At 36.8% G+C, this 25,046-nt stretch overlaps 1 long non-coding RNA gene across 1 annotated transcript in view; it reads left to right on the top strand.

Annotated features, from left to right (window-relative positions):
- The first annotated feature begins 18,217 nt into the window (after positions 1 to 18,217).
- LOC144974957 (uncharacterized) overlaps positions 18,218 to 25,046 on the top strand; it is a 49,570-nt gene continuing 42,741 nt past the window's right edge. Inside the window, exon 1 of the long non-coding RNA XR_013645837.1 lies at positions 18,218 to 18,509. This is a non-coding gene — a long non-coding RNA (uncharacterized LOC144974957). The remainder of the gene's footprint in view (positions 18,510 to 25,046) is intronic.

Genomic DNA, 25,046 nt, shown 5'->3' with positions numbered 1-25,046 from the left:
TATAGAGAGATTAAAACAGGGAATTTTACCGAGTTTGAGATTTCCGTGATTTCGAGATTTCTGTGCTCGAGTGTATTCATTGTTTATGCATTGTCCTGAGAACTGGCCACGCTTACAAGGCGTTTTGAACGGGAAGAAGGGAAGACGTGATGTCATAACCTCTGTTTCTCATTAAGAATACTTCTTTTTCTTCAGTCCTGAATTCTGTTCAAGTCCCAAATTTGTTTTGATTTTTTTTTTTACTACACTGTATGAATAATAAATCATCATCATAGCTTGTCGCTCCAACACAGAATCCACTCCACAGCATCTGGGAAGCAGACTCTTAGGTCATGGTCAGTGCAGCTGGGCCTGTCCTGGCATTCTCTGGATGTGCTCCATCGTCTGCTTTGGGCATCCACGTGTACACAAGCTAGTCTCAGCCAGCCCCCACTTTTTCATGCTTCCAGCTGTTCTCCCGAGTTTTACCCGTGCTCTGTTGAGTGTACTCCATTCAATCCTGGGGAGCTCGGTTCCTTAGGGCAGTTCCTCTCTAAGATCTTCAAGGATGTAAATCTTTCAGAATTATTAGGATTTCCTATTTTTCAGACATTTCTAGCTTCCCCAACAATTTAAATAGTTCTTAATACCTCACTACCAACAACTCTTGAGATACTGCTGTACATATAGAGAATTTGTAGTGAATATCCATTTTCAATGTACTGAACACTTAATTTACACTACTGTTGTGTCAGTTATGATTATACGGATTTAAACCATTCAACTTATTTCCACGACAGCTTCCGAATTTTAATTCGGAAGTACCAAGGATTGATAGCGTTCGAATTTCCGAATTTTCCTAATTTTAATTCGAACTAGATTCACATCTGTTGTGTAAACAAGAGTTATTTTAGTTTACGGAAGCAAAACATGGCTGCAGAATCGAAGTAGAAATGGTGGATTATATCGATATTCATGACTGAGTCTGATGTTGTTACACTTTCTTCCTAAGGCTCAATTGGAATGTATTTCTGTTCTGTAAGTAATTCCTGTAAGTTCAATTCATTTCAGTCATAATGAGTCTGAAGATACATTTCCCTTACCTTGGTCTTTAGAGAAATTTCTATGGGGTCTCATTTTGGTTGAGAACTGCCACGAACGTTGACTGTGGTGGGGGAAAAAATCAAATTTGTTTGTTCTCATTGAAAGCTACACCAATAAAGTAAAGGGCTTTTAACACGATTCTAAACCTAATGTAGTATTGTAATGTACTTCTTATTGCCTTTGTTATTAGCAGAAGGGTTTGGGGCCTGAGAAAATGATAAATATCGGGAGGTGACCATCTTTCCAATCTCAAAATTGGCCTTAGTAATGATATGGCTGTTGAAATTTGAGTACGAGTTTTTATTATTGTCAGATTCATTTAGTCATTGGGGTAATATTTTGACCTGAATATAATTTTGATATAAAAGTTTAGGTGTTGGATTACGTGCAGTGAAAATAAGTTAAGAATTCCAAATTCTGATTTTTTTCAGTATCCCAAACTAATTTAACCCTGTTTAATCCATAAAGATAAGGATAATACTAAATGGGCACTGATTTAAGCATGAACAACACCCAATAATGGTATTTCCTCCTGACAAAAAGGAGACATAAATCATTAAAATCCATCCATAAACAAAATAATTTAGATTTATTCTGAGACTTATCACTCAAAAGTCCTAAAAATGTTGTCACAATCACAAGGCCATTTATCACCTTATTCCTGGTGTGTCACTTGGAGTTTAGACTATTGAAATGAGCTCGCAGAATTTCAGAATTTTTTTCAACTTTGCATTTACATCCCTGGATCTTCAACGGCTTCATTTGCATGATTATTCCACTCCCTCCATTGGAAAGTCTGTATACAGCTGCATAGTCAGGGTTGATGCATTCTTCCGTCATAAAGCTCAACACCAAATAATAGTTAATAATAGATGACATTGTTTAGCGCATTTTCAAAACTATATACTTATAATGCTCAATGCGCTATACATTGGTTGAAATAAAAATGCATTTCTTGTGGCACAACCGACACCCCCCCCCCCCCACATACACACACATACGCAAACACACAAAACATGTTTTGTTGATAAAGGGGAAATCTGATCCATCTGCTTTATCTATAATCGTTGATTTATTTGAAGCTTCTATTCCACTTTCTATTCTTATTTATTTCACCGAGCTTCAAACAGCAACATTTTCATTATCCCGTATTTTTTTCTACAACGAAACTTGTTTCTAATCTGAATAACATTTTAATACAAGAACAGGCACATGCAAGACTTTGTATCTTAGTGTCGTAGTAATCACAGAACCCTTAGAAATATTGTAAGTTGTCATTGTAGTGTTTTCTGATTGGACAAAACTAGGAGTTCAGGAAATATAACATGCTGTATTCTGTTCCTCATGGAGTGGATGTATCGTCGAATCATCTCTTGAGGATTGTCGTTCCATTCCTCAATGAGTGTCAGAAAAATAGTCAATGTTATTGACATTTCTGCCTCCAATGTGGCATCCAACCCAGTCCCACATGTGTTTGATGAGCGAAAGATCAGGAGACTCAGCTGGCCCAGGGAGAACCTCATAATTCAGTTCCTCTAAAAAGTTTCGACATTGGGCCTGGCATTTTCTAGTTGGAACACTTTAAGATCTTCATGTTGCTCCATTATAGCGGCAACATACGCTTGCAGTATCTCATTAAAGGGGAGGTATTTGACTATTACATTGGTTTTTTGAGACTGAATTTTCCACTATTACCCAATCTAAAGTATGACCAGCAGAGTGGGTTGGCCCTGTTACGATCTGGCACATGTTGTTCTCTGATAGTGACTCACGGAATTTAGTGGGTTTTGTGATGTTGTCAAAATTAAAATTTAAAGCCACTGTGAATGGCCAGGATGTGTGTATTTCAATGTTAACATCTCGTTGGCTTCTATCCTGACATCGGGTAATTTTATTTTGTTTTTCTTGTTTGCTGGTGGTTGGCAAATGCAGTTGATGTTGTATCTTGCATAGTCTTAGATCAATGGCTTCCATTGTTTTGCAGCGCATTTCAAGAATTTTCACATGTTTAAATAATTTTGTATTATAAAATATGTCAATGCCACCTCCTGGCTGCTCTTTCCTTGGATACAATTTAAATAGGCTGTCATCTGCATTTTTTTTGCCAAATTGGGACCTAAAATTTGCCAAAATTTGCAAAAAAAAATCCCCCAAAATTTGCCAAGAAATTTGCCAAAAAGACCAAAATTTGCCGAGGAGAACTAAGCGTTTCAGTAAAAATTAACACGCGATACAGAAAAAAAAAATATATAAAAGACAATTTATTACATTTAAGGAGGCTACATTTATTAATTTACACAATGTAAAGCGATTTATGCGCCCAAACTTTCAGACAATCACACACACACACACACAAACGTACACTTTCAGTCAGACTCATCAAAGGCCTAGTTTTCTTTTACTACTCAAAAAAAAAGAGGCATCGATAAACTTATTGTAGTAAAGAAAACTAGTCCTTTGATGTTGTTTTCTGTGAGTCTACGCCTTCTGGAAGACAAGACAAGATTGTAAAGAGAAAAACTTCGCTCAGCATCAGCTGACGAGCATGTTGAGAAGGCATACTGGGACGCCAATGCAGCGAGAGCTAGAACATAATCTGCCACAGACTTCCAAAATAGGATCAGATCTATAATTCCAGTATCAGACTCTCTCACAGCACAGGGCCCCAGTTTCTCAATATACCTCGTGAATTCATGCAGAGGAATATCACAAAAATTTTAAAGGATCATTATCCGTAGAGAGTAGCTTTGGGCCCAGGCAAAGCTGCAATATTTCTCAAGTTTCGCACTTTTTTTTCGTTATTTTGTTTTCGCTTCTTTTTTTCCCCAAAATATTTGCCAATTTTCCCAAAATTTGCCACGATTTGTCAATTTGGGGAAAATTGCAAAAATTTGCGGATCGCCCTGATATTTGAGGCCGCAAATTGCTATTTGCGGCCGCAAAAAATGCAGATGACAGAATAGGGGTGTCATTGCCGTTGCAACCGGGTCATCTCCAAACTATGAAAACCAGGTTTCTACTATAAAAGTAGAATAATATCAAAGTTCTTCTCAGTCATTTAATTCTTACGTTTTATTACAACAGGACTGTGCATTTAAAAGACCAATCACAATATTATTGTTGTCGACCATATAATCTTTTTTTTTTTTTTGTCAATACAGGTACAAGTGTTGGTGGACTGGGGTATGGATGGGACGGGGTGGATGACGTGTAATCACAGTTGGAATTCTTTGGGGGTTTTTTCCGTCTGCCTCCCCGAGGCCCGTTCTTGTCATTATGTATTGCGATAAAAGTGTTCACCAGTGTGTTGGTAAAAAGTCGTACATACTTAAAATCAAGGTGAATAATTTTTGCAAAAGAAGCATGTGTAAAAAATGTTTGTATAGAAGATACCTTTGGTAATTAATGATTTCCATTTCAAACATTCAAAGATGTTAAAAAGTCCGTTATTGAAATCTTATGAATGGCTGGAAACACTGACAATTCACTATCACGTCAGCGTGGCTCAGCGGTACGGTCTTTGCTTCTTACCAAAAAGTTACCAAGGTTGACTACCCACCTCGTCATGTGGCCTTGACCAAGTCACCTCGCCCTAGCTCAATTTGCGGCACTGCACTGCGGCTGATGCCTGGGTTATTCCAGTCTTCCCTTGGAATAGATCCTATAGACAAATTTCCCCTATGGGCATTTTTATTTTTAAATAATAGGTTACAATAAGGAAGTGTGGTCAACATAGGAAACAAAGAGATGTTCAAAGGCTGATTTAAGATCTTATCTTTTATTGTTTCTACTTTTGAATGACTATGTTTTGCAAGTTCATTTAAAAATTAAGGGGTCCAATTCATAATTTACACGAAAACCAGGTTTCAATAAGCAAGAAGTTCTAGCAAAAGGTAAGAGTATGGTATGGTCTTTTTAAAAATGTGTTTCAAATCCATGCTGTGCAATTTTCTCCCTGTTCTTTATGATCGTGGGCGAAACTTTAGTATATACGATAAAATGATGCAATTTATTAGATTTAAACATTTACATTGCCTGGAATCTTATTAGTAGAGAGAAAGAGAGAGAGAGAGAGAGAGAGAGAGAGAGAGAGAGAGAGAGAGAGAGAGAGAGAGAGAGAGAGAGAGAGAGAGAGAGATTTTAAATGGAGAGCAATTCGACGTCTTTTTTTTTCTCTGTTATTTTTTGTTGTGTGGAAAATCCAAATGTGCCAAACACAAGAAAAAAAATGCTTTGTTAAACTGACAAAACACTTTTCTCCACCTTATGGCCAGAAAATGCTTACTTCGAGTGGCGTTGGGCCATTGGATCGAATGGTGCCAGGCACCATACCAATCTTTTAAAAATAATTAACAGCACAATTTAATTAAAATAAAACTGAGAAATTTATAACTCCACTGTCTTTTGCCACCTCGCCAACAACATACTGCCTTTTTAGTCTCCGCTCTATTCAAGATTCCGATTCACACACTGCGCCGACTCGTGTGTTGGTGACATCGCTGCGCGAATTAGTGACTAAATCAAGACCGAGGTGCAACGCAATCCGAGCTCCAGTTAATGCTCTATCCATTAGTATCGCTACAGCTGATTGAGCGAGAAATTGGGTCTTCAAATAGCGGAAAACCCCTCGACTTGTGCCAGGATCTGAGAGCTCCATCGTTGGACTGGGGGGATGCGCCAATGTTACACCATTTGCGTCATAATTAGGGTAACTTCGGCCATCCAAATTATTACATTAACTGTCAAAAACACTGATCATTGTCAAGTTTATTTGTAAGCAGCAAAGAGAAACAACATAAAACTTAAAAATATGGCATATTAAAATCCGCCCCCCCCCCCCCCACCTCAATTTCACGATTATTGAATAAAGTAATTGTATGCAACGAAGCATTGTGGACGAATTTACCAACATATTTCTTGCTTGTAGTGCCGAGTTGATGGTTACGTGTGTATGAGTGTTTATATGTGTGTATTTGTGTGTGTTTGTGTATGTGTGTGTTTGTGTGTGTATTTGTATCAGTCAGAGAAAGAAAGCGAAGATTGTCAACAGTTATACTTTGGTGTGTTGTTTGATTTCTTAAGTACTTAAGGAAGCGTTCACATATTACATCATCAGCTAGGGGGGGGGGGGGGAGGGGGGGTCTACCAAATGTTGACATGTGTTGACATGGGGGAGGGGGGGGTCAGACCCAAGATGATGTCATCAAAACATAGGCAAATTAGGCCTATTTTATTAAATGCAAGAGCTTCAAAAATGGCATTCCAAATAAATTAGCAAAAAGGTGAAAAATTAATTAAATGATGGAATCATCAAAACCGATTGAACTGCTCAAACTGCTAGCTACCATTCAGTTTTGATTCTGAAAAGTTTTCTTCATCAATCATTTGATTTGGTTGTGTCTAGTTTATTAAATATATTTTGGAGTTTTCATCTGAAGAATGAGTAATAGTATTAGTAATACACATCTCTATGAAAAGTTTGTTGATGCCTATTTAAAGGCACATCCTGATGACAAGCGCCAACTTGCATTGGCAAAGGCCCAAGCATTATGGAATGGGCTTAAGGCCAATAAAGTTGTGGACAGAGAAAAAGCTGATAACATGATCATCCAATGGCGTGCAAAGGCAGCAAGCATATCTGCAAGAAAAATTGGAATGTGGGCTGCATTTGTTAAAAAAGGAGAAAATAAAGAACAAGCAAAAGGTGAGCACTTTAGTTTTCTTATAGATCTAGGTTTTTAAATATAGTAGATTTTGCCTTTGATCTCGCCCAAAACAAATTTCCCTATATAATTTAATTTTAATAACAGTTATTTCCCTTTGATTGATACTTTTTTTATTAACCATCAATAACAGATCATATTTCAATTTTTTTTGTTACGTGTAATATTAAATCTATTATAATTTCACTTACTAATTACATTTTAATTAATATGTTGACTGTTTTAAATGGCTTTTACATCTATTAGTTATGTAACAAACTTAATAAAAACTTCTAAAATAATATTTTAATTTTATATAAAGATCAAAGCATAAAGTTAGTGAAATTCAAAGGCTCGTGGCATACCAACCCTGGTTTTTGTTTTCATCTTTTTAAAAGGTATGAAAAGGTATTAAAACGAATGAACTGTATTTTTATATCTAATTTCCCATTCAGTGTCAATAGTATGGCGTATGGATAGCTGTGAGTTGCTAATCCGCAATTTAAGATGTAAAGAAGAAACTTTAGATATTTAAGAAAAATTGCGTTTGATTTATTTCCCACCTTCCAAAATCATTTACGATATTCCTTTTTTTATAATTCTGAAATCCATAAAGACCTTGGTGTTAAAGTATCGGATGCCGGTCCATCAAGGCAGTCCACACAAGGTGTTCCTTCTCCTCATGTGGAGGCAGCCACCAGCATCGATATTAAAGGTTTGTAGAAAAAACACAAGTTTGACTGCAGGCTTTTGCCACCTTTTCTATTAAATAGATGAATAATCATTACTTTGTATAGTGCCCATCTTCTAACAAAATGTGCAGGGCGCTTTAAATAACTATTCTTTGTTTTAGCTAGCACTACAATATCCACCGGTGCAATGTAACCAAGCGCTGTCACTTCATTCCAAAAATTACTTTCAAAAGTTGATGTTTTTTTGTTGTTCAGTGTTCAGCGTTGAGTGAACTGTATTCCATGTTGTTTGTACAACATATGGAAGAATAAATTTCATAAATATACATAATAACGAAGTAGAAGAAACAGAACATAGCAAATAATACACAGGTAATAATTGAAATTTAAAATGAAAGCAAAATAACAGTATTTAAGGGTGATATACCTATATATATATAATTAAAAAACTAATAATAATAATTAAAAAATAGATGAAATAATAGAATAGCAATATAGTAATGATAGTAAAACAAAGAATTGTTGAAAGTACCCACATCTACATTTTATGAACCTTCCAAATCCCATTGACAAAATTGCTTATGTTTCATTTAATTTTTTAAAAATAATGTTGCATTCTCAGGAGATGTACCATCTGATTTATTCAAAGATTCAAGCTCAAAGGGGGAAGCGCAAAAATGTTGTTATGCACAAGACAAGTTGAATTCTGAATTAAAACGTCTCGATTCATCCATTTCTAGCTTGATTTGTCTTAAAAACACAATAAATCTTAGTAATGAGCAAGAAACCCAACTAAAGAATTTACAAAAACAGAAAATTGATACTCAAAAAAAGCTATCTCGAGCAAAATCCTTAGTGAAAAGTCAACAAAAATTAAGAGAAAAGAAAAAAAGACAGTTTCAAGAGCTTAAAGATGAACATCCAGATATTTCAAGTAAATTTTAAAAGTTATTAGAATCACGTCCGAAAGTAGGAAAGCCTGCATTGGAGAAAACTTCGTCCGACCTCCACCAAACTATATTGTCTATAGTGATACCAGAATCAGCTGCTGATGAGAGGAGACGGAGTGATATTTTCAACTCAGTAAAATCTCTAGATGATCTGAAAACTTGCTTGAATAAGAAAGGCTATGATATCTCCAGGACTGCACTTTACTACCGTCTATTACCGAAGAATTCTCGACATGTCGATGGGAAGCGCCATGTGAACACTGTGCCAGTAAAGCTATGTAGACCTCAACATGATCTCAGGAAAAAGCATGATGATGCTCACTTCGCCATGGCCGCTGTAAAGCATGCTCACGAACTCGCTGCTCTATTTGGGGAGAAGCATGTTTTTTACTTGTCACAAGATGATAAAGTGAGAGTACCACTGGGTCTTCCGATCTCAAAAAAACAAACAGCAATCCTCATGCATATGGAGTATAAAGTAAGACTTCCTGACCATGATTTTCCAATTGGTGAAAGACATAAACTAATACCATCAGTTTATGCTGGATGTTCCCTGAAAGAGGATGGAACCATTGGTTACAGTGGTCCGACGTATGTAGCAATCCGCAGTGGCAAGCACGACAGCAGTAGTGCTCTCTCCATGCTGAAGATTTCGATGCAGTCTTGAATTTAGAAGAATTCGACGTCATCAGCAAAGTTAATGGACAAATCAAACCCCTAGTATTTGTTTCAGTGGATGGTGGTCCAGATGAGGCTCCAAAAAAAAACGGACAGACACTCGCTGCTTGGGAGAGACATTTCAAGGCGCTGGATATTGATGCTGTATTTTCTTTACACACGCTCCAGGTTTCAGTGCTTATAATGAGGTGGAAAGAAGAATGGCACCGCTTTCAAAGGATACAGCATCTGTCATCTTACCATTTGATATTCATGGACGTCATCTTGATGGAAGCAACAAGACTGTTGATGTTGATCTGGAAAAAAGGAACTTTGAAGCTGCTGGAAAAATATTAGCCAATATTTGGTCCGAGTCGATAATAGATGGGTACCCAGTAGTTGGAAAATTCATCCCTCCACCTGAAAATCCAAGACCCAAACTTCAATTTCAAGAAACAGATGATTGGAAGATAAAACACATTCGTCAATCCCAATATCTGCTGCAAATAGTGCAATGCAGTGACAACTCATGCTGCAAACCTTGGCGTACTAACTATTCATCTTTTTTTCCAGAGCGTTTTCTGCCACCACCTGTACCACTTGCTTCATGTGATGATGGTTTGGAGATAGGCAATAATGGAAGATTTGGAAGCCTATTTCAAAGTTTGTTCCTTTCAAAACAGCTAAAGATAAATTGCTATGATGAGTATTGCCCATCTCTCAAGAAACAAGATGGGAAAGGGGTATCACTTCTCAAAAGGCGAACTTGCCCTTAATGTTCATTGTATCACTCCTCGATCACAGCAATGAAAGACCATTCACGAAAATGCGGCATACAAGAAGAACAGCAAATGCGAGAAAGTGATGACGATGAAGATGAAATTGATGATACTATTTATAGTACATTGCCAGAGGTCCAAGGCAGAAACATTTTTGAATCAATTAATTTTATGTTTGGAAATTGAAACAGAAATTCATTCCACTAAAAGACTAATATGCTATAAAATAATTTGCCTCCTATACTATTTTAAATTACACTTTCTGAAATTTTTTTAATAGCACCTGCACCAAGTAGCCTAATTTAAATAATGTTTGTTAGATTTTATCTTTGCAAATTAAAATTTTATGTCCCCATTGTATCGTAAAACATAAATTATCAACAGTTTCTGAAATTAATAAAATGTCTGAATGTGTTTTATCAAACGTTGATAATCAATGTTTATGGTTTGAAAAATGAATAATAAATATTTTGAAATTAAAGTTATCTTTTAGTTTTTATTAAATTAGATGACGTCATCATCTGTTGGGGGAGGGGGGGGGGTCAGGTCAATGATGACAAGTGATGACTTGGGGGAAGGGGGGGGGGTATAAAAAGGGCAAATTTTTGATGACGTAATATGTGAACGCTCCCTAAGTGGAGTGATTTTTTCTTTGTGATGCTTTAAGATCTGAATCTACCTTTTATTTGTGTTATCATTAATCGTATTCCACTGATTTCCATTATTTGTGATATATTTTGAAGTTTTGTTTTGTTAAACAATGAATTGCAATGAATCAAGTTGACTCTTTACTTCACCGACCGTTTGGGAGATTGACACTAGATGACAAATTAGACATAAAAAGACTAGGGCCTCATCAACCAACTGATTTTGAATTAACGCAAGTGTGGAAATCTCGAAAACGCTCTTTTTCAGTGACATGGTATGACAGACATGAATGGCTCACAGTTAGTTTAGAAAAAAAACATTTCTTTTGTTTTTATTGTCTACTTTTTACAGATGCATCAAACACTGACAAATCATGGACATCTATAGGCTATAGTGATCTTAATCACTTCCATCGGAGCGCTAAAACCCATGAAAATACTGAGACTCATCTAACAAATGCCGTTCGTTATAGAACTTTTGGAACTGTAAATATAGCAACTCAAATTGACCGTTCCGTTAGTTTGTCTGTTCAAAGACATAATCAGCGAGTTGATAAAAATAGGCATGTATTGAATAAAATAATTGACTGCATTAAATTCTGTGGGATACATGAGCTACCACTTCGTGCTCATGATGAAAGAGAATCCTCGTTCAACAGAGGCGTATTTCTTGACCTCCTGACTCTTCTCTCTTCCTTAGATAGCCAGCTGGAAGATCATTTAAAATCAGCAAATGTTACAAAATACACGTCCAATACTATACAAAACGAGATTCTAGACTGTGTATATCAAATTTACATAGAGTTTATTAAGAAAGAGATTGAAAACACAGAATTTGTGGCTGTAGAAGCCGACGAAACCACCGATATTTCTTGTGTTTCTCAATTCGTAATAATATTACGTTATGTGAACGATAAACTTCCCGTTGAACGAGTATTAAAATTTGTAGACGTGCATGACAGATCAGCAAATGGTCTTGCCTGTATTTTGAAAGAAGAACTCGGTTTTTTTAGATTAAAAGAAAAACTTATAGCGCAGGCTTACGATGGCGCCGCGGTGATGAGCGGAACAACAGGTAGTGTTCAAACAATAATAAAAAGCGAGTATCCCTATGCCCATTATGTTCATTGTTACGCACATCAGTTCAATTTAATCCTTAAAAGATTAGTTGGTCATATTTCTAATGCCAGATTGTTCTTTTCAAACCTGAGGGATTCTCTTCATTTTTTTCTGTCTCTCCTAAACGTTCAGATGCTTTAAGGGCTACATGCTCAAAACGTTTGCCCACTCCAAGTAATACACGATGGAATTTTCAGAGCAGGTTGATAGCCAGTGTCCATAAAACAAAAAATGAGCTTCTTGATTGCTTTGCAAATATGATAGAAAACCCTTCAATGTGGGATGACATAACTGTAAGAGATGCTTGTGGACTCCAAAGAATTCTGGAAGACAAAGAATTCAATTACCTCCTTGATTTTTTCCACACCATATTTAATCACGTGGAAGTACTTTATAACTTATTTCAAGACCGATTAAGTGTTGGAGATGCGTGTTGACAACGAACTAAGCAGTTTTACACCTATTAGAAGAGGAGTTAGGCAGGGGTGTGTTTTGTCTCCAGATTTATTCAACCTCTATAGTGAAATGATATTAAGAGATATCGAACATAAGAAGGGGGTGTGTATTGGAGGAAAGAATGTAACAAATCTGAGGTATGCAGATGATACGGTTCTACTGGCAGAATCTGAACATGAACTACAAGAATTACTGGATGTTGTAGTCAGGAGTAGTGAAAATATGGGACTGGAACTGAATATATCTAAAACAGAATGTATGACGGTATCTAAAAATAATAACCCACCAGCCTGTGTAATAACAAGCAGAGGACAAACAATACAACAAGTTGAATGTTTCAAATATTTAGGCTTCAATGTAACATCCAATGGAAAATCAGATTGTGAAATAAAGAAAAGAATAGGTATGGCGAAGAATGCATTCAACCAGCTGCATACAATTATGAAAAACAGGAATATTAGCATGAAAACAAAAATCAAAGTCCTGGATTGCTATGTACTGTCTGTGCTGCTATATGGTTGTGAGAGCTGGACCATAAACAAGACCATGGTTAAAAGACTGGAGGCAGTGGAAATGTGGTTTTACAGAAGAATGATGAGGGTGTCATGGATGGAAAGGAAAAGAAATGAAGAAATTTTAGAAATGGCAAACAGAAAAAGATCACTGATAACAAAAATCATCAAACGCCAAATGGAATTTTTAGGACACATTATCCGCCACCCTGGTTTGGAAATACTTGCCTTGACTGGAAAGATGAATGGAAAAAGAATAAGAGGAAGACAAAGAATAACGTATTTGAAAGGGATAAGAACTTGGACAGATGAAGCTGAGAAAGGTGGCGCTGCTTTAATAGAATTGGCAAGAGATAGATCAGCTTGGCGGAAGATGACCTCCGACGTCTGCTTCAGATATGGAACTACATGAGAGATTAAGTAATGGGGCGGACTCAGCTAGATGTGTAGAGGATTTTGTTAAGACCATTCAGGTAGTTAGGGACACATTAGAAGAAGGACCAGTAACATCCAGCAAAAAACGGAAACAGACCAGTTCGAATGTTAAGGCTACAGCTGTTGAAGTCTGTGATGTCCTCATGACACATTTAACAAGCAGGCTTATTGACAATACATTTTTATCTTCTTTTGCTATTTTAAATCCTATTAAGTTCACCACCTTTCGGGCTCAATTTCCTGAAGCACATTTTAAAACCATTATCCATAAATACCCATTTTTAGAATCTGATAAACTGAAAAGTGAGCTCCGGGTGATTTATCAAAACGAATCATTTTCCCATAAAAATTGTCCATCTGTAATAAAATTGCTGTCTACCATTGTTGATACTGGCCTGCAGACTAGCTTCACGGAAAGCACAAAACTTCTAAAACTCATCATCAAAACGCCTATAGCTTCTGCTGAACCTGAACATTGTTTTAGCACCCTTAAAAGAGTGAAAAATTTCTTGCGAAATTCGATGAAACAGGAGCGGTTAAATTCGTTGTTGATTCTATCAATTCACAAAGCTGAAATAGATGCCATTCCAGATTTTAATAAACAAATTATAAAAAGATTTGCAGAGATGAAACATCGCCGTGCAGATTTTCTTTACAAGTACTAAAAGTAAGTAATTTTTGTCATAGCTTTTTTTTTCTCTTTTGATTTACATTTATCACATATTGATTGCATTATCGACCAAATCCAATCCTTTATTTGGTGGGCAAATAATAATTACAAAGACCTTTTCATACGGGACTTGTATCTCAGTGTTGTGGCTTGTTGTTTTCATGAATTATTTGTTTTTGTGAGTTTTGTCCACTTGTAGAAATCATCGACCCTCCCCCCACCTTTCCAAAAAAGAGAGTTTTTAACATGTGCTCTCTCCTCTTAATCGTATTCACTGTTTCAGAAGTTTGTTTCTTCTTCTAATCATGGCACCACCATATGCCGTCAATACGCCACGCCGCTGCTTACTTCATGTGTCGATGGACTATTAAGATGACTGTTAATTTGATGAACTTGTTAAAAACATTCAAGACTTCTTTGAATTATCAGGTTTATGACTTAAATGATCTAGTTTGAGGTAAACGTCACACACTAGCTTAGATTGACCTCTTGAACTGTTAATTATGTAGTTATCATGTTGAACTTTTTTGGTTCGGGGTCGTTCAAATACAAACTTATAACTTTTTGTGACTTTTTATCCAACTATTCCCATCCTTTCTTTCACTTTTCTGACATATGTCACCAATCCCGCCACACGCAACCCCATATTCAATAATTATTTAAAGATATGGCACATGTAGGGTACTTGTTAACATATAAAAATGAATGTATCAGCTTCATACAAGAACAAAATACTAAACACAGAATGTCTCTGGTCAAACCCCCCTTCAGCCAATAAAAAACTTTATTACAACACCATAATGATTTAGCTGGGCTTAACATGATGCATTAACGTTTCAATTGTTTTTCCTATTGGCCGAAGAAGAGTTTGAGCCTGAAACATTCAATGTTTAGTATTTTGTTCCTGTATGAAGCTGTTACATTCATTTTTGTACATTACTTTTTACAGTCCACAGTTTCTAGAAGATTAAACCACATTACATGTATTAAATCCCTGGATTTCGGATCGATTTGAATGGACCAGTTGATTTTTTTTTTTTGGTCTCATTTTCAGCTCAGTTTTGAATAGATCCAATAAAAATCAACATCAACTTGTATCTATGCTATTATTTATGATAATAAAAACGAAGGAGATAACGACGTAGAAGTAGAAGATGATGATGATGACGATAATGTGAAAACTATAGAGTTAGATAGAGGAATATGTAGGTTTCTACATGTATAAGGGGATTTTGAATTTTAATGAAGAGCAAAAGGAATGGAGCCTCTAAAATGTTTGTTCATTTATGTCACACTATAATTTTATAAAGGATAATAAAATAAACCATGAGTGCATTAATCGTCTATGAAAGTGATGTGTGGGGTTCCGATAGCTCAGTTGGCGGAGCACTTGCTTCTCATGCAAAGGGACCGAATGAAGTCAGAGATTTTTTTCTGCCCACCCAGCAATGATTGGCTAGCTAGGTGTTTTACATCGGGCGGAAAATTCTTTGCGATATAGACGTGTCCTATCCAACATGTAGCAAACAATTTCTATTGTCCGTTTCACGCTACAGAGAGTATGCGGTAAAGACTTAGGGTCCGGTTCCGTGGACCTAAAGGCTCTGAAGGACTGAGAGAATTAAATTAATGTCGGCGGCAGGCTCTTAGTATTATTTTTTAGATAAAAACATGAGAAAATATTATCGGTATCAATGTAAAATTTCTAAGGTTGGGTGATCTTGGACGAACTCCCATGGGTTTTGCGGGACTTTGGCCTCCTGAGCCATCACCTTAACCTATTAACAATTTACTGCGGTCGCAAACAAAACCACAAAAAAGTCATTTGCATTGCGGCCGCAAAATCTTCTGCTTTTTACAATTGTTTTTGCAAATTTTCGTGGTTTTTAAGTGTGTGGGAGCGGTCCTACTAATTGCGCCCGGGGAAGCCGTCCGGAGGTCATCTAAATCATTCTAAAGCCATCCGGAGGCCCTCAGACCTGTACGAAACTTTCCAGAAGTCGTCCGCCTTCCGAAAGCTCCTCGTTCTGCGCCTTTAGTAATACTAATTGCCGTCCGGAGCCGTCTAGCGGCCTAGGGAAGCCGTCCGGAGGTCATCTAAAGCATTCTCAAGTCATCCGGAAGCCATCAGAACTGTACGAAGCTTTCCAGAAGTCGTCCGAAAGGAAAACCTTCTGAAAGCTCCTCGTTCTGCTCCGGACGGTAATTAGTATTACTTTTTGCCGTCTGGCGGCCTAGGGAAGCCGCCCGGAGGTCATCTAAAGCATTTTCAAGCCATCCGGAGGCCCTCAGACCTGTACGAAACTTTCTAGAAGTCATCCGCCTTCCGAAAGCTCCTCGTTCTGCGCCGGACGGTTCCGGACGACAATTAGTAATACTAATTGCTGTCCGGAGCCGTCCGGCAGCCAAGGGAAGCTGTCCGGAGGTCATCTAAAGCATTCTTAAGCCATCCGGAGGTCCTCAGACATGTACGAAGCTTTCCAGAAGTCGTCCGAAAGGGAGGGGAAAGCTCCTCGTTCTTCTCCGGACGGCAATTAGTAATACTAATTGCAGTTCGGGGCAGAACGAGGAGCTTTCGGAAGGCCTCCCTTTCGGACGACTTCTGGAAACTTCGTACAGGTCTGAGGGCCTCCGGATGGCTTGAGAATGCGTTAGATGACATCTGGACGGCTTCCCTGGGCCGCCGAACGGCTCCGGACGGCAATTAGTAGGACCCTGTGGGAGTAGCTTCCGTCAGCTAAGCAGGCCTATTTGTTTTTGGAGGGGATTTTTTTACAGCAACATCATTACCTAAAAAAAAAAAAACAGAGCTGTTTCAAACTGCTGTACTATAATAGATTGCTTATTTTCTGATCAAATAATAAAGAGGGGGCCCTCGTGTTATTACAAGAAAACAAATCGAAGTTAAGTACGGATTGGCCCAAGGCTCAGGTGAGCACCAGTGGGGATTAAACCAGGGACCATTTGAGATGGAGATCCTATGAGATAAAACCCAGGATAATGGCTGGTCAATATTAGAGGGGAGGAAACCTTGTGACCCTGGGTTGTAGATAGTAGTGTGGAATGAATTCAGGGACAAGACGGAAGGAGACACAAGTGGGAAGTGAACCTCGGTGCACCCCATGGGCCGTTTTCATGAACGCGGACTAGTGCTTAGTCTCTGACTATAGAGACTAAAATCACGACACATTCCGACTAAGTTTGGCCAAGTTTTAGTCATTTGCTGAGGCAAGACTTCATGCTTTAGTCTGTGTTTAGTTACTAGGAGACGTCATAGCGTCAACAAGCTAGAAGCTATTTTTAGATTGAGTGTGCTTTGATTCGGAGATAAAATACGTCGGTTACGAATGTCAGAGCCAAAAAGTGCCCTGTTGCAATTGACACTGGCTTTAAAAAACTATATGATAAGTGCAGATCGTCGAATGTGCACATTTTGTGAGTAAACACTTAATTTTTTTTTTAAACTTAATTTATCGGCTCGCTAGTTGCGAGTGAACGTGACTCCGAAATCGAAGGGTTTGAGTCAAAGAACAACAAGCAAAAAAAGATTAGAAAGTATAGTGGAGCCAAAAGTTATTCTGATGGCACTGTAGTTGACTGAAATAATGTCATTCATTAGAACACACTTTCTCTTTTGTTTGTTCATTTATTTATTTATTATTTTTTGGTTCAATTTCTTAGAGTTTCAATACCCGTGTACGTCGGTCTCAATGAAACTTCCATTGGCCTAAATATAGAGTTGACTATGGACATAGTTGATGTCTATAAACAGTCGACAGTCAATATCACGTGATTTGATTCATCATTGCAAAAGTAAGTTAAAATATCAACAAGAACGGAATATCCATACCGCATGTGTTGCTAATTTCCTCTTTGGAAATCTTTTGTGTTGAAAGTAAGTATGCCGGTATCTTACCTTCTATCTCGTAGGGCTGAGATGAATAAGTGAATGAATCCCGGATAACTCGAATACAAGCAGCGGATCGTAGGTGTCGACAACTTGCATCCCGGATCAAATGTATTCATGAATATAATACTTGAATACAGCCAAAGTTATTTTAGTAAATAGACCAAGATCATATATATTTATATTTGAACGAAACAATAATCTAAAAAGTTCAAACATATTATTCGTAATTATTTAGGAAAACCACAATTAAAGAGTCTTGGCCACAATACTCATTTAATAGAAATCAAATATCACCTCTAAACTTTAAGAAACACTATGTACAACATGTTGATCTCCTCGATGGAATATCAAACGTTAATCTGACATAAATCCCGGATCATTAATACTTTTCAATCCGCCAGAATTACTTTAGTAAAAAGACCCTAATATTTTTATATTTGAACGGAACAATAATCTTTAAAATTCTAACATATATTCGTAATTATTCAGTAAAAATACGTACCATTAAAGTAAAATAGCCTTGGCTATAATACGCTTTTAATAGAAATCAAATATCATCATTAAACATGAAGAAACATGAAGAAAACTATGTATAACATTTTGATCTCCTCGATATCAAACGCCAATCTGACACATCGATATGAAAAAAGATTGACCTTTCTTATCTCGTGACCTCCCGCTCTGGTTGTCAACTACTTTGACTTTGGTAGTCGACAACCGGATCCGGTGTGTCGTTGTTTGAATATTTTTGATCCCAGTGTTGTGCTTGAATATTACAGACCCGGTATTTGTTGTCGACTGATGTCAAATTAAAATTTATGGCAAACGTAACATTTGAATCCAAAATTATTCCGTCCCTCAGTCTTGTGCAAGAAAATAAGTTGTCCGCTTATTCATGTAAGTATCAACTTTCAAAATGCTTGCTCTGAAAAGATCAGAGGAAAATTTGATTTTGAGAATTGATTGCCTCATTTTTTTTTCTTTTTGTTCAAAAGTATTCATGAATACGAGTAAGTTTAAAATTAATTTTAAAAAATTCCCTTTATTCATCCCATTGGAAATTCCCGAAATAAATAACGATAAAGATAATTGATCCCACAAGTTACCGAATAGATGTGCGACCGGTTTTAGACACGATACTGTTGTGTCACAAAGTATGACACTTCTTAGATTATGTTTATAAACATACGTTATTAAATTGCCGAAAACGTTTATGTTGCTATGCATTCTGTACATGTTTTCATCACATAGAATTATTTTTGGAATTGTTCTTGCTTTTTTATATTCAGAATTGAAATACATAAATAACAATGTGAAATTGAATGTAAGCTTCAGTTTGATATATGAAAACAGATAAAATGGACGTTTCGGGTTTCCCCTTTGTCAACAATACAGGATGAATGAAACACTACAGACGAATGAGATAATGTATTAGTGGCGTTGTTAAGATGCGTAAACAAAAACATTGATGGGCAGGAAATAGTATGCTGCTTTGTGAGATAGCACGAATTAAAATAGAGCAATAGAAATTTATAAAAGGTGCCCAATTAATTAAGTCAAAAGAGGAGAGGCGGGGAGGAACTGTGTAATGCAGTTAAGAAAGGGAAGGAAAATAAAGTGTAGACTATTGTTGGAAAATAAATACAATGGAATTGGAAATAAATACAAAATATAAGGGATGTAGGTATTAGTATACTCATCAGTGGCAGTAGCAGCAGCAGAAGCAACAACAGAACTTAAAGTAGTAGTATTAGTAGTAGTAGTAGTAGTAGTAGTAGTAGTAGTAGTAGTAGTAGTAGTAGTAGTCTTCGTCGTCGTCGTCGTCGTCGTCGTCGTAGTAGTAGTAGTAGTAGTAGTAGTAGTAGTAGTAGTAGTAGTAGTAGTAATAGTAGTAGTAGTAGCAGTAGTCTATAGACCCGGAACTTATCCATGTTTCTGTAGCGTTGAGCAGACAAATAACAGTTTAAAAATTTGAAAAATAAAATTCTCTTTCTTCATCCCATAGGGGAAAATTTTCTCGAGGGTCTATTCCAAGGGAAGACTGGAATAACCCAGGCGTCAGCCGCAGTTCAGCGCCGCAAATCAAGCTAGAGCGAGCTGACTTATTCAAGGCCACACAGCGCAGTGATCGAACCTGGTACCTTTCGGGTACGAAGCAAAGACCGTACCGCCGAGCCATGCAGACCCTCTATTATCATCTTGAAAGGACGCTAGTCTGTCAAAGATTACTTTCATCAGCTAATTGATACTCATTTGCACCTGGGTAAAGTGAGGTGATTCCAAGAAAAACATTTTAGGATAAGATCGGAGATCACCAGTCTGTGAATTTGACCCTTGAGCAATCTTTGGGTCATTAAAGGATGCACCCAATATTGTTTTCTCTTTCCATTTGTCTTTTTTTTTTCTACGTAGTAAAGCACAGAAATATGCAACCTCTATTTCATCCATATTGATGATGTATTTGCGCAAGCGATACGCGATGTGTGTCCTTTCCTAGTGCGATATATGTTTTGAAAAGAAGTTTTCTTCAGTGGGACAGGACAAATTCGTCCTAGGACAGTCCTGTCTAGTGCGGTACCACCCTAAAGAGTGTGATGTTACCAGCACAAAACAGCGAATTAGTCACCATCCTTACAACTACTTTTAGACAAGAGACGAGCTAGTCCGAAACTAAAAAGCATTCATGAAATCCGATTTTTTTAGTAACTTGCTCCGCTTAAGGCATAAGACTAGCAACTCATTTACTAGACTAGTAAATTATTAAATGTCTATGGTGCACCCACTTTTTGAGATATATACTCAGAACAATGTGAGGTGGATTACAGCAGGGAGTGAACCCGAACTATGTAAGGTGGACATTAGTAAGGAGCGAATAAGGGATAGATACACACGTGAGGAAAAAACCTGGGACTATGTATGTTGAAACCAACGAAGAGTAAAGCCTGGACTGTGAGATATGGAAACCTGAGAAGAGTAAACTTGTGCATTTTGGGATAAGGACACCAGTGGGGAGTGACTCCGGGACTATGGGAGGTGGACATCACCGGAGAGTGATTGTGGAGCCACAGTAAATGGACTTGGGGAGTGAACCTGTAACTGTGAGAGATGGACACTAATGGGGAATGAACCCAGGATTATGGGAGGTGAACACTAGTGGGAAATGAATCCTAGGCTATGAGAGGCGGACTCCACTGAGGAGTGATCGTGGAACCATGGGATATGTACTCCATTGGGGAGTAGACTTGAGGCTATGGACACCATTGGGGAGTGAACCTGGGACTATGGAAGTGGACACAAGTTGGAATTGAACGCGGCACGATATGATATGGACACCAGCGGTATTATTTCTGAAATTTGAGGATTTATCCAGAGAATGTTCCTTTGAGATTGAGGGTAGGCATGGCTGCAACAGCTTTGTGGGGGAGGATTTTAAAAAAAAAAATCTTATTAGATGTAATGATCATATTTTAGTTAATATCTCTCTACCAATTACTCAGGCCCATAACGCTGTTCTCTGTCATGAACTTATTTTTTATTGTCAGTTTTTATGAAAATCAATCGCAATTTTTTTTTGCAAAATTTTTGAGTTGCCACATGCCACCTTATGCCGCATAATTAATCTAGCGGTCCGGCCGAGCAAAGCCGTTCGTAAAAATGATCCTAGGATTACACAATTTATAACATGACGGACCAGCCATGACTTACTCGGAATATGATTGGTCTCGACCAAATGACTAGTGATATTCTGGTACTAACAAATCCAGGAACATCATTGGGTTCTCGGATTGACTAAATTCCGGTCATATGTCTATATAAGCAAAAACTTGGCCAATTCGGTCTCTCTCTCATTCCATCAGTCTAAAACCAACATGCTATTATAGTGACCAACTTGAAATTCTATTTAGCGAGAAACATTGTGTGGACAAGGGTATGAATAAATATATCAATCTTATAGCTGTGGACTTAAATTGTGTTATGATTATTTGATGACATTTAAACTAGTATGTGCATCTATCCCAATATAACGTGCCATAATCTACTACTACTTCTATTACCTATTTCTTTAAACTTACCATTTTCTTACTATCTGTCGAGTTATCATGAACTTTAACCCGACTATAACAGGATACAAGTGTCACCAGACAGCTTATGTCTTTGGGGAAATAACTGATTCTGATTCGCTAGTCCGCGTTCGTGAAAACGGCTTCAGGTCTAGTGCATATCATTAGATAAATCAAGCTACTAACAGCCTCTTTGAACTTTCTTTCATCAATTGAATCACAATCATTCGAACACTCTAACTAATAATAATAATAATAATAATAATAATAATAATAATAATAATAATAATAATAATAATAATAATAATAATAATAATAATAATAATAATAATAATAATAATAATAATAATAATAATAATAATAATAATAATAATAATAAGCCTGAATTACATAATATTGTTTCAACAAGAATTATATGCATTTTATCACAGTGATCATGAAAAGATTTGCATTTTGATAATACCATGTTATTGAACCTATTGTACTTCAAACAGTCAAGAATATGTGGGATTGTCGTGTCTATGTAGGAGAAGTGGCAAATAGGAATAGACAAATAGGAGTCAGATAGTTTCCCCAAAGACAACTTGACAGATAGTAAGAAGAGTTTAAGTTTAAAGAAATAGGTAGAAGTAGTGGTAGATTATGGTTCAAAAGGTAAGTAATAATTCCCGTTAACGCAGAAATACTTAATTATAAATCAACAGAATTGCCTCACACATAATTAGCCAGAAGAATAATAGTACATTTTAATTAATTAAAGTTAGGCTATGGGGAGTTAATTTCTTCTATTTATTTTTACGTTGCTCAAAATATTATAATTGGTTCCTTATCTGTGTGGTAGAGGTTGGTTGATGATTATTAATTAACAGGATATAGGTAGGTTAGTGGGATTGGGAAAGATAAATAAACAATGAGAGCATAAGCATCAATACATATAAATTCCTGATAATACTATCGCATATTAGCGATAGCACATTTGTAAATGTAGTTCATGTAAATGTAATTAATTCATTGGAAAGGCATACATACATATACAATAATATATACATATATAGATATAGAGAGTGAATGAAGTATTTTCGTTTCTAATAACATGAGTTATCAATTTCTGTCATTTTATAGGTTGTTTCTACTTACCGCCCAGGCGAAATAACGTTATTAATTATTACTCACTACACATACTAGTTTTAAATGATATTAATTAATCATAACACAAATTAAGCCCACGGCTATAAGATTGATATAATTTTTCATACCCTTTTCCACGCAATGTTTCCCGCTAAATAGAATTTCAAGTTAACCGCTATATTAGCATGTTGGTGATATAATTGATGGAATGAGAGAGAGACCGAATTAGCGGAGTTTTTGCTTATATAGAAATATGACCGGAGTTAAGTCAATACCAGAAACCAATGATGTTCCTGGATTTGTTAGTGCCAGAATTATACTGGTCATCTAGTCGAGACCAATCATATTCCGCGTATGTTGGCTGGTCTGTCAAGTTATAAATGGTATAATCCTAGGGTAATTTTTACGGCCGACTTTGATCGGCCGGATCGGTCGATTAATTGGAGTCTTAACAAAATCGTTCCGATAGAGGAGGTACTAAAAAAAACCCCGCGAGATACGAAAAAAACCCGGATCTAGCCTCTTACGTCGCATCTCGTCGTCACGAACGAGATCTCGGTAGTACCAATGCTGCATATCGTTTGAGAGCCTTCATAAAGGCGATGTGTGTTGTGTAACCTCAAAGACCGAAGTGATGAGTAGTTGTGTAACACCAAAAGCCATGTGGCTGGACCATGATGTCTTGTATGTAATGGTCACTGTCTCAACGCTCGTGAATTGATTAGTAAGGCTGGAGTAGCAAGCAAAAAACGAAATATGTGTTTTAAACTCTTTTGAATCGAACGATTTCATCAGCGTGTTCGTCTCATTGCGATGTGAAAAATGATATAAAAATCAAGAAAATCGGCCGATACATAAGAAAGTTGCTAAAAAAAAGCTAAAATAAACAAATGAAATTTTCAAAATCAAATTTATTCGTAAAACAGTTGGTTTTCAACCGATTTTTCTGAAATAAAGACCAATGCTCTTCTTTTTTTTTTCAAGCTGATTTCAGCAATGTGAATTTCAAATTCCTCATAATTATACTTTTTACTTTTAGATTTTAGCTATTAGGCCTACTCAAAAAGGTGTCACATTTTTTGCAAAACAGAAGCGTAATACCTTGACGGTCGACCGAGTAGAGAGCCTGTAATTGGTCGAAGACTTTGGGACGCTTGACTCACAATTCTACACGAATAAATGGTGGCGGTAGATCAAAGAGGGTAACATAATTTTTATTTACCGAACAATTTTCTTGGTGCTAAATAATAAAAAGTCATAATTTCGCATCAGAAAAAATAAATCGGAAGTTCCCATCTCTCTATTACAATAACATTGATACCACGAATGACAAAATCGGTCCAGAAATATGGGATTTATAAATTATTCATAATAATTTTAAAAGTTTACAATAATTGTAATCAAAGGCTTTTTTTCATCACCAAAATCGTAATTTTTGTCCAATTTTTACTAAACAAAGTACAATGTCAACGTTTTACACCCGCAAATATAAAAGGATCAAATCGTAATTTCTACAACATATTTTATTATTGTCGCAAATTGATAAATATCAAAGCACAATTATTCCTTACCGTTCTCATCTCCTAACGTGAAAGGCAGGCTCCATCTTCTTTCTGAATTGTTGTGACGAGAGAACGGGAAAGAGAATTTGATCACGTGATTGTTCGTCTCACCCGACGAGTGAAAATCGTTAACTTGGTATTATGCGGCATATGGTATCTCTCGTCCATCGGCTGGCCGTTACTCTATTCAGTGTCATACTTGGGCGGTTTTGTAATTACAGCAGATGTAGCATTAATGATGCTGGGCTAATAAATATGGGCAACGCTGTGAGAAAATATGTATTGAGTTATTTAAAATCCCGAGAAAGTTAGGAGGGGTTTGAAATAGATCACTACAGGGATCTCTATTTGCACCCCCAAAAAACGTTAAATGTATTCTTTTTGTTACAGGTGGTCATAAGTTGACAACAGAATGAAATATATTTCATTGCATAGACCATGTAAAACTGTGAATTTTGGTATGTAGACCTATATACAATAAACTGTTGTCAAGGATGACTTTCCTGTTGTACTTCAAACTATGGGGGTTCGATTTGCTTTGAATACCTACTCGAAGTGATAAAAATCAGCAGCCTTCAATAATATAATATACAGTACAATTCAGATCCAACGAACTTGGACTCAACGAACACCTCACATTCTGCGAACAGAGACAATTAGCTTGGGACGTACCATTTCAGCTG

The sequence above is a fragment of the Berghia stephanieae genome, chromosome 6, assembly GCF_034508935.2.
Source record: "Berghia stephanieae isolate SIO BIC M18660-M18661 chromosome 6, UCSD_Bste_1.3, whole genome shotgun sequence".
Taxonomy (NCBI): domain Eukaryota; kingdom Metazoa; phylum Mollusca; class Gastropoda; order Nudibranchia; family Aeolidiidae; genus Berghia; species Berghia stephanieae.
Note: the sequence above shows the minus strand (reverse complement) of the source record. Positions and strands in the feature narration are given on the sequence as shown.